The sequence below is a fragment of the Vitis riparia genome, chromosome 18 (genome assembly GCF_004353265.1).
Source record: "Vitis riparia cultivar Riparia Gloire de Montpellier isolate 1030 chromosome 18, EGFV_Vit.rip_1.0, whole genome shotgun sequence".
NCBI classification, from domain to species: Eukaryota; Viridiplantae; Streptophyta; class Magnoliopsida; order Vitales; family Vitaceae; genus Vitis; species Vitis riparia.
This window is the reverse complement of record NC_048448.1, coordinates 4919811-4931620: the sequence shown is the minus strand read 5'-3', so window position 1 is coordinate 4931620 and position 11810 is coordinate 4919811.

The window sequence follows — 11810 nt, the reverse complement described above, 5'->3', positions numbered from 1 at the left end:
AATACCCACACCATGTCATGTCATGTCGACACAAGTACGTTAGGTGAAATTCAAGGATCTAAGCATCATAGACCACCGTTACCATCTCCACTCACCTCAAAGAAGCAATTGATCTGTCAATGCTCCTTCCAATTGCTCAACACCTTTAAAGGTCCTACTTCTCTCTTTCCATACACACCAAAATAAGCATAGAAGAGTCATCCTCCAAACTCCTTCATTCTTTCCCACAAAACTACCATGCCATCCAAGCAATTGTTCCTTAACCGTTTAAAGAGAGTCCACCATCATACCCAAAAAGGGAGGACAATAAAAATCATAAACTTCTTACATAAATGAGGATGTTATTATTTGTTGCACATACTATATCTATTCACTAGAACCACCCCCAAGTCACGCTTTAGAATGAGCAGCTTAGCCCAAATTTCTTTAGAAGAAAGTAAAATCAAGTCCCCAAATCATAGCAAAAGATAAAAGGACTTCACAAAGAGAATGGCCTTCTTGGTTGTCGTCAGCTCCTTAGCCTCTTGACCCAATGACGGAGAAAAGGGCCTCATGGGTAGGCCTTGCAACATGAGGATCCCAGGTGAGAATTAGGGAAAACCTGAAGCTTTGGTGGTTCACGCCCCAAGAAGCCAAATGAGAAGACTGATGCAAGTCGCGCTCGTACCAGACGCAGGCCACATGTGCACCAAACGAGCATTAGGCGCAAGTCGTGCACGCACTAGTCCCGCGTCTGCGTGTGAACCAGTCCGCACTCACACGCACACTTGACGCACATCCTGCACATGAGGCACGTTGGTGATAGTGCAAACAGAGGGTGAGGTTTTTATGGAATATAATTATTATTTATTTTAATATTCCATTATGTCTCCTCAAGGGGATCTGATGTCTCCTCCAGACATCTTGAGAATGGCCCGTATTGCCTTTAAGGTGGGGGGTGTAGGTGACTCAAGGAGCACCAAGGCCAAGACTTGGCCACACCAAGGGGCACCATGGCACGGCCTTAGGCTGCCTAAGACACTTGGAAGGCACACTAGCACACACACATGGGCTCCACGACATATGTGGTGTGCACCCCATGGTCGCAACAACACGGGGCTTGGTGTGAACTACCTCTTCCCCGAGCTGGCACGAGGACGCCTAAAAGACTCCTGCACTAAGCCGGTTCGAGAAGCCATGGGCACAATGTCATGGCTCGGTGGGTCACTAGACATGCAGCCAACTCAGACTCATGATGCCTATGCATGGCACAAGGGCACACTGCCCTATGCAAGGGGATAGAATAGTCATGGGCGCAATGCCATGGCCCAATGATGTGGATCAGTGACTTGGTGGGAAACTGAGGCAACGAGCAAGATTGTTAGTGCATGGCATGGACAAGGCAACAGTGAGCCTTGACTGACAAAGGGAGCTATCACATGCCTTAAGTCATGGGCACCTGACATGGCATGGGCCTGAGCATCAGTGTGGGGAAGGCACGTTGATGCACTAAACACACTTGATCAGCTTATGAGAGCACGTTGCTGATTCAGAGACCTAGTTAGAGACACCTTGATGAGCACCCGTTCATAGGAGGCACCTTACGGTGGAGGAGGCATCTTGTTAGGAGGACTCACCAACGGCTCAATGAGAAAGGGCTTGAAGGAATAGCAGTTGGCTAGTGGCAGCAGATTGATCAGTGCAGCACATGAGATGGTAGTAGTTAAACTCAGCAACAAGGAACTGGTAGATAGCTAAGAAGCTGATGGCTAGTGCGAAAGGACACCTTAGTTCGGAGGGGAGCGTGTCTCCAGATAACCACCAGCAGGTAGGCTGGGTGTCTCTTATAAAAACCTCCCTACATACTTGAGACAAAGTGTTGTATGTATCTATTGAATGCTTAGGGTGTAGGCATTGTAGTCTCCGACTCTTGCAAAGTGTTGAGAAACTTTGGAACGATTTTGTATCTTTGGAATAACACAAGTTGGGAAGCATTCTCATAATTGCATTGGCCTAGTTACGCTACTTTTATAAAGGCTAAGGGAAAGATTGGCTAAGAAAGGTGTCTTAACACCACACACTCAGTGAAAATTTTTGGGTGATTCCCAGGGGTGCGACAAATGGTATCAAAGCAAGTACCAGAGATGGCTGGTGGTAGTGCAACGGAAGTCTTGCGGGAAAGGATTGCTCGGATGGAAGAAGTGCTAGGAGAATGGCCAAGTGAGGATGGCATTGTGGCCTCGTGGGTGAGCACACTGTGGGGAAATCCAAGTGCGGAGGAGTTTGCTGGAGACACATGATCAATTCTTTGAGGAAAGGTTGTTGGTTTGAAGGCAGATATCCAGTCCCTAATGGATGACTTCAAAGACACCCCACAGTCTTATGGAGAAGACATTGCAGTCCTCAAGAAGGCAGTGTTGCAGGGATCCTCCTCAGGCTCTGAAGCCCCTCCCAAAATCTGGGTCTTAGAGCCTAAGGGCTTCAATGGTAACATGAATGTAAAGGAGTTGAAGAATTTCTTATGGGACATAGAGCAATTCTTTAAGGCTGCTCACGTCTCTGATGGTGAGAAAATTTTCATTACTAGTATGTATCTGACTGGTGATGCAAAACTCTGGTGGCGAATGATGCAAAGTCTGGAAGGCCCCAAATCACCACTTGGGAGACTCTGAAGAAGGAGTTGAAGGACCAGTTCCTCCCTACCAACATTGCTTGGGTGGCCAAAAAGTCATTGAAGAGACTAAGACACACCGGATCCGTGAGGAAATATGTCAAGGAATTCAGTTCCTTGATGTTAGACATTAAAACCATGAAAGAAGAGGACAAACTCTTCAATTTCATGTCTGAACCGCAGGAATGGGCTCAGACTGAACTTCGGAGGCAAGGGGTTCATGATCTCCTTGCTGCCATGGCTGCAACAGATTGCTTAGTGGATTATAAGATGGGTGGCACCATCTCCCCTACGCAAAAATCTAAGTCATAAAGAGGCAAAAAGGCTAAGACTGAGGGTAAGACTTCTAGGAAGTCAAGGTGGAAGAAACAGAATAGGAAGGGTGATGTAGTGGCCAAACCAGCGGAGAAGACCACCAAATTTATGTAGCAAACCACCCGGATGGCAGGATGCTTCATTTGCAATGACCCACACAGAGCCAGGGACTGCCACCAAAAAGAGAGAAACTCTCAACCATTGTGATTGCAGACGACAAGGGAGATTCTGACTCAGAGACCCCTCCTAGAGTCAACCTACTGCAACTCTTAAATATTATTCATGGTGAGACTCCTGTCCAAAAGTCACTAATGCATGTGCATGCAGTTGTGAATGGTGTGCAAGTCAAGGCTATAGTGAATAGTGGCGTCACTCACAATTTTGTGGCCACCAAAAAGGCAACCAAATAGGAATTGAAACTGGAAGATGACACCAGTCAAATCAAAATAGTCAATAGCAAAGCCCAGAAGATCCATGGTGTAGCCAAGAACTGTGCAAGTTGGTGATTGGAAGGGCACTTGCAGCCTACTCTGTGTGCCCTTGGACAATTTCAATCTAATCTTGGGCATAGACTTCTTCTTGAAGGCTAAGGTGGCCTTGATCCCGCATCTTAATGGCTTGATGGTATTAAATGAAGTCAGCCCTGCTTTGTGCAGGCCTTAAGGGCAAACAATGGCGATAAGGGTCAGCTTGAGATGTTATCTGCTATCCAATTAAAGAAGGGTTTGAAGAGGGGTCAAGAGACCTATGTTGCAGCTTTGATCAAGATCAAGGAGGGGCAGTCTATGGAATTCCTTGATTCAATGGTCAAGATTCTTAAGGAGTTCAAAGATGTGATGCCTACATAACTTTCCAAGGGTTGCCACCCCGGCGACCCATTGACCACAAGATAGAACTGTTGCTTGGAACAAGACCCCCAACTCAAGCCCCTTACAGAATGTCCCCTACAGAGTTACTGGAACTATGCAAATAGTTGAAAGAGTTGTTGGATGTAGGTCTGATTCAACCCTCGAGGGCTCCATATGGTGCACCAGTGTTGTTCCAGAAAAAGCATGATGGCTCTTTGCACGTGTTTGGACTACAGGGCCCTCAACAAAGTCACCATAAAGAACAAACACTCGATCCCGTTGGTAGCCGAGTTGTTTGGCAAATTGTCAAAAACTTCATACTTCACTAAGCTAGATCTGAGATCAAGCTATTTGCAGGTGTGGATTGCAGCAGGAGATGAGGAGAAAACCATTTGCGTAACTCGGTATAGCTCATTCAAGTTTCTGGTAATGCCCTTTAGGGTAACAAATGCTTTTGCTACTTTTTGTAATTTGATGAATGATGTCTTGTTTGATTACTTGGATGCATTTGTGGTAGTCTATCTAAACGATATTGTAGTGTACAGTCAGACTATAACAGAACATGAAAAGCATATGGGGATGGAGTTCCAACGACTGAGGAAGCATAGGCTTTATGTAAAGCTAGATAAATGTGAGTTTGCTTAGGAGTAAATCTCATTTCTAAGACACAAGATCAATGCAGGTCTGATCAAAATGGATGAAGGCAAGGTGCAAGCTATTAAGGAGTGGCCAGTCCCTAGCAAGTTGACAGAGTTACAATCCTTCCTCGATCCAACCAACTATCACAGAAGGTTCATCAAAGGATACTCAAAAATGGTGTCTCCCCTCACTGACCTACTAAAAAATAACAACAAGTGAGACTAGAGCATGCGGTGTCAGATGGCCTTTAAAGGCCTGAAGGAAGCCATCTCCACTAAGCCTGTGTTACGGTTGCCAGATCTTCACTTGTCATTTGAAGTCCAAACAAATGCCTCAAATAAGGCCTTGGGTGGGGTCTTAGTGCAGGAAGCGCACCTTGTGGCGTTCGAAAGCATGAAATTGAATAGTGTTGAACAAAAATACTCCACTCACGAGAAGGAGATGACTGTAGTGGTTCATTGTCTACAGCAGTGGAGGTATTACCTGCTTGGGAGCATCTTCACAGTGGTCACTGACAATGTGACCAACACCTTCTTCAAAACACAGAAGAAGCTAAGTCTCAGATAGGCTCAATGGCAGGAGTTCCTGGCTGACTTCATGTTTGAATGGCTGCATCAACCAAGAAGACACTACATAGTGGTTGATGCCTTGTGCAGAAAGGAAGTGATTGCTTGTATCATTGCCCTCTAAAAAGTCATCTTTGACTTCAATGAAAGGATCAAGCAGGCTGCAGAGCTTGATGCTGCCTATAGCAAGCTAAGACAGCAAGTCAAAGAGGGAGCAATCAGGAGGTATTGGCTTGAAGGAGACCTCCTTGTGGCTAAAGGAGGAAGGTGGTAAGTCCCTGCAGGTGGCTTGAGGAAGGAACTGTTGCGGGAAACTCATGATGCTAGATGGGCAGGCCATCCCGATGAAGAAAGGACTTTGGCATTGCTTGCCAAATCCTACTACTGGCCAAAGACGAGTGAGGATGTACAGGCTTATGTGAGATCCTGCCTAGTCTGTCAAATGGACAAGACCGAGAGGAAAAAGGTTGTAAGGTTGCTGCATCACCCCCCACCATCATTCCAGAGAAGCCTTGGGAAAGCATCTCCATGGACTTCATCACCGGATTCTCAAAGGTTTGTGACTTCAAATCTATCTTTGTTGTTGTAGATAGATTTTCTAAATACTCTATGTTTATACTTGCTCTTGATGCATGTCCCACAAAAGAAGAGGCTAGGTTGTTCTTCAGCCATGTTGTGAAGCACTTTGGGTTGCCTTGAGGCATAGTGAGTGATCGGGATACACAGTTCACAGGCCTGTTCTGGATTAAGTTGTTCAAACTCTTGGGTTCAAAGTTGAAGTTTTCTACAGCCAATCATCCTCAGACTGATGGGTAGACAGAGAGGATTAATGTCTTATTGAAGGAGTATCTCCAGCACTATGTGACAGCAACACAAAAGAACTGGGTGGATTTACTTGACATTGCCCAATTATGTTACAATTTATAGAGGAGTTCGGCAACAGGGATGAGTCCCTTTGAATTGGCTATTGAGGTACAGCCAAGGATGCCTTTGGAGGTAGCTAAGCAAAAGACAGGAGGAAATAACCCCACAGCATACAGGTTGGCTCGGTCTCGATAGGAGATGTTCGATGAGGCCCGAGACAGTTTGGAAAAAGCAGTCAAATGGATGAAGAAGTATGCAAACCATGATAGGCGCCCTTGGAATTTCAGGTTGGAGACAAAGTCCTCCTGAAATTGACTCCTCAGATATGGAAGAAGATTAGCAACAAAACAAGGCATAGGGGTCTGATTCCTAAATATGACAGACTATTCGAGGTGATAAAAAGGGTGAAGCAGGTGGCTTATATGTTGAAACTACCAAAATGATCAAGCTTTACCCGACCTCCCATGTTAGTTTCCTGAAACCATACTATGAAGACCCGGACACAAAGAGGGTGCAGACAAAGCGAGCCCCTCCCTTGGTCATGAAACAATTTGATCAAGAGGTGAAGAAGATCTTGGATCATAGGACCATGGGACGTAGCAGAAAGAATCGGCGAACCGATTTTCTTGTTCAGTGGAAGAAGACTTCAAAATCATAAACTACTTGGAAGAGATATGTTACCTTGTGGCAGTTTGAGGAGGCGATTCAGGCATACTTGCAGTCGACGAGGGCGTCAACTTCAGTAAGCGGGGTTGGGTTTGTTAGCCCTTTAGCCTCTTGACCCAATGACGAAGAAAAAGGCCTCATGGTTAGGCCTTGCACCCATGAGGATCCCAAGTGGAGAAGCAGGGAAAGCTTGAAGGTTTTGGTGTGCACCAGACGAGCACCAGGCACAGGGCAGGCCCGCACTAGTCCCGCGCCCCACGCACAGCTGTCTCGTACCCACACGCTCACAAAGTCGCGCCCATACGCACACCAGGCCGCACCCGCACGCACATTTGGCGCACATTCTGCACACAAGGCACGTTGGTGACAATGCAGATGAAGGGTGAGGTTTTTATGGAATATAAATATTATTTATTTTAATATTCTATTATGTCTCCTCAAGGGGGTCTAATGTCTCCTCCGGACATCTTGAGAATGGTTTGTATTGCTCTTTAAGGAGGAGGTGGGTGACTCAAGGGGACACCAAGGCCAAGCCTTGGCCGCACCAAAAGGGCTCCATGGCACGGCTTTGGGCGTGCCTAAGACACTTGGAAGGCACACTAGCACGCACACATGGGCTCCACGACATATGTGGCATGCACCTCGAGGCCACAACGACATAGGACCTGGTGCGAACTACCTCCTCCCTGCACTGGCATGAGAGCACCTAAAAGACTCATGCACTGAGCCGATTCGAGAAGCCATGGCGCAATGCCATGGCACAATGCTGTGAATCAGTGGCTTGGTGGGAAACTGAGGCAACGAGCAAGATTGATAGTGCATGGCATGGACAAGGTAACAGTGAGCCTTGACTGACAGAGGAAACTATCGCATGCCCTAGGCCATTGGCACCTTGACATGACATGGGCCCGAGCATCAATGTGGGGAATGCACATTGATGCACCAAACACACTTGATCAGCTGATGAGAGCACATTGTTGATTTAGAGAGCTTGGTCAAAGACACCTTGATGAGCACCTGTTCACAGGAAGCACCTTACGAGGAGGAGGCATCTTGTTAAGTAGACTCACCAATGGCTCAATGAGAAAGGGTTTGAAGGAACAGGAGTTGGCTAGTGGCAGCAGGATTGATCAATGCAGCACATGAGATGGCAATAGCTAAACTTAGTAATAGGGAACTAGCAAATAGCTACGAAGTTGTTGGCTGGTGCGAAGGGACACCTCAGTTCGGAGGGGTGTCTCCAACTGGGTGGTTATGGGTGGTTATGTAACCACCAATAGGCTTCCCTAGTTTAAACTTTGAAAGGTAACTATAGGTTGGGTGTCTCTTATAAAAACCCCCCTACATCCTTGAGACAAAGTATTGTATGTATCTATTGAATGCTTAGGGTGTAAGCATTGTAGCCTCTGACTCTTGCAAAGTGTTGAGACACTTTGGAACGATTTTGTATCTAGTAGATGATTGGAATAACACAAGTTGGGAAGCATTCCCATAATTGCTTTGGCATGGTTACACTGCTTTTATAAAAGCTTAGGGGTAAGGTTGGCTAAGAAAGGTGTCTTAGCACCGTACACTCAGTGAAAAATTTTGGGTGATTCCCAGGGGTGTGACAATTGCCCACTACACCATCATATCCTAACAATTTTGCTTAATAGTAGATGGATAGATATGCTGCAAAAGGGATTCCATTGATATCAATTCCTAATCTTGAAACTTCCTTCTGAATATAGGCAAAGCTATAATGATCCACAACCTAAGCACCTTTGTGCGAAGCTATAACGATCCACAACCTAAGCATCTTCGTGCGAAGCTATAATGATCCACAACCTAAGCATCTTTGTGCAAAGCTATAACAATCCTTTAATGCCAACTTCCCACATCAGACGTCAAGTCAAAACTTGGTCGTCCCCTTGCCTATCTCAAGGAAAATTCTAACAAATAAGTGATCTGATACTTAGCTACTGGCTTTCCAAGGATTTGTCCCATATATCTCCCTCCCCATCCTAGAGCACCAACCCTCTTCACCTCCCTAAACTCATTAATAATGACTCTACTACAAATGTTATTTTACTCTATAAAAAAACCAGCACCATTTTTTCAACAATGCTTTGTTAAGTATCGAAAGATTTCCACTACTTAGCCCACCATAAGATCTTAAGGAGCATATGGAAGTCCAGTTCACTAAGTGAATTTTCCCCTCAAAAGGCCAGCCCTCGCACAAAAAGTTGCATTGATACTTATCCAATCTTTTCCTCATTCTGCTTGGAATCACAAAGGAAGGCAAAGTATAGTGGTAAACTTCAAAGAGTGTTCTTGAGCAATGTGAAGTGCCTAGAGCAAACCTAATTAAGCTGAAGGCAATGTGATGAGCATGACCCTCTAAGGTCTGTTCAAGAAAGGAGGGGTAGGAGGTTGCCGAGAAGGGGCTTTTTGTGTGAAGGAGAGGAAAAAATGTAGATTATATCCTCCTTCATTGTTCCAAAGTAATCACATAGTAGTACAACGTAGCTGCAGCCCCTGGCTACTCATGTCTTCTATGGAGTATTTGAGGTGTATTGGGTTTCTTAAACTCAAGTGGAAGGGCAATTTTCACTGTTCCTTAAGGAAAGAACCAAATTCTGAGATAACACTTTTCATTTTTGACCCCCCCAAAAGCACATAGTGTTCAAACATTAACTAAGGAGTGGTTGGGAAAAATTTAACAAGAAATGCCTATGAAAATGGTAGATCGCATCACCTTTCACCTATCATCGCATGCTTCTCCAATATTGTTGTAAAATTCTAGACCCAATTTCAAACCTAACATTAAAGGACCACAGAAGAAGTACAGTGTGCCTAAAGGATTCCCCTTTCATTAATATCGTATGGCAAATGTCGCCTTTGATAATGATAAAATCAAAGTTCATGTTTTGAAGAGTATGGCTTGAGTTCTTCAACAATTTGGTAATAAAATATGAAATACCAGAACAATTGCCATCAACCATGGGAGATGGTCAAACAAAAGTTGTGGCAGATGATGAGGTTGGAGAGTGTGGCTCGTGGACTCAACCTTAGAAAAGGCTGCCATTGAGTAATTAAACAATAGTTTTGATAACCAAATAAACTCTATATATATTTTTTCTATAGATAAAACCAATTTCATTAAAAAATAAAAAGCGCCAATATGACATACCAAAGTACACAAGACGTATATGAATAGTGCCTAATAGCACAAAAACCGAGAAAGAAATAACACCCTCACTTTACAAGAACCCAATCACTCAACAAAATCAAGTAAAGACATAGAATTTATTTCTATGTTTTGCGTTACCTAAGTAAACAAATTTCTAAGGAAGAACATCTTCAAAAAAATAGTTGAATGCTTCTTGTTATCGACCGGAGAATCCTTTCCTTCTAAACCGTCCAAAAGATACATAATGGAGCTACTCTCCAAACCTTTTTACGTTTTTTGCCCACAAATAACCATGCCAACCTAAAAAAGCCTCCTTAACAGTAGCAGCTTGCACCCAATGGACACCAAAAAGATCAAACAGCAACTACCAAAAGATCCTAACCAGTGAATAATGGAGGAGGATATGATCTATGGATTCCTCCTCTTCTTTGCAAAGAAAACACCTCACCAAAAACCAACCTCTTTTTTGAATTTGATCTAAAGAAAAAACTTTGCTCCAAGAAGGCTCCACGCAAAAAAAGTCAACCTTAGAAGGAACCCACGAATTCCAAACCACCCACTTTGGAAATGAAACTAGACTCCCCGATTCCAAAGTGGCATATAAATACTTAACAGAGAACTTATTATTGTACAAATTTATCCACACCATCGTGTTGTCCACTTCCCAATCATTCAAAGGTCATGAAAAACAAGGGTTCCAATGACTTTCTCCCCTGTCTGATCCCAAAGATCCACCACCCGCGCCTCTTTTGAAACAGCTATGGCATATAAAGAAAGGAAAGAAACACATAACAGTTCATGCCTCCATATACAGAAAGTCACCGAGTCATGCAAATCACCATAACTTTTTTAACTTTTTTTTGTCATGATCTCCATGGATTCTTCTACGTAAATTTTAGGTTAATTCCAGAACAAGTTACTTGTGGGTACCAAGGAAAAAGGAATAATAAAGCTAGTTGGACTGGACTGCTACAGGATTGACCAGGTGGCTGCTTGGTCCGCTGCCAGAAATCATTGAATCATACTGTAAAATAAAATTCAAGAGATGATGTAAAGCTTTCAGATATTGCCAGTTAGTTTCTTCAACTTGACCTTTTGAAATCTTGGTAAAATCTTTTGGCAGGGACCATTTGGTGATCTGCAAAACAGCAACCACTAAAACTATCGTTCTATGAGTTCAATTCCTAAAGGTAAAATTTGAAAAAGCCATGATTTCAACTGTCTGCGGGTAAAATTGCCAAGTCTTGGTTCAAAGACAATGGACGGGAATGGTGTAACGACTGCCCTGCTGTCTCCGACATGGAGGCAACGTGATGAGCATGAACATCTACAATCTATTCAAGAAAGGAGGGGTTGGAGTGGAAAAAACGGTAGATAATATCCTCCTTCATTGTTCCAAAGTCGTCATGCAATAGTTAATTTATGATCTATTTGGTGTTCAATGAGTGATGTTATCCTCAGTCAAGGACATCCTTCAAAGTTGGGATGTATCCTTTATAGAGAAGAAGAGAAAGAAAACGTGGAGAGCAACTCCTTTCTGTTTATTTTGGACCATATGGAAGTAGAGAAACAAGAGAGCCTAGATTAGGGTATGCATAGAAGAGTACTCCTTGTCTCTGATGGATTTTAGTGATTGTTTGAACTCTAAGTAAGGCGAGAGTGGTTTTTTTGTGCCCTCTCTGCCCCTTTTGGCCTTTGGCACCTTGTATATACCATGTATACTTTTGTGCACCTTTTGATAGGCGTTATTAATACAATCATTTCTTTACCTATCAAAAAAAAAAAGTTTGTTCTTGAAAGGAAGAAAAGGAGAATTTTGTAAATCGTTAGTTTAGTCATAGTAAGTGGTTGGTTATTTAAGTCTCCTTCAGAATTTGGAAAGTTTTTTTTATTAAAATTACTCAATTTTTTCAGGAAAGTTTAGTCATAGTAAGTGGTTGGTTATTACAATTTATGTTAGACGTGTATTAACATAAACACTATCCTTTTTTTATAGGTAAACTTTTTTCTCTCTTTTATCCCTACTGGGACTCAAACTTGGAACCTCCCAGATCACTATCCCAACCCCTTCCAACTTGAACTGAGTCTCA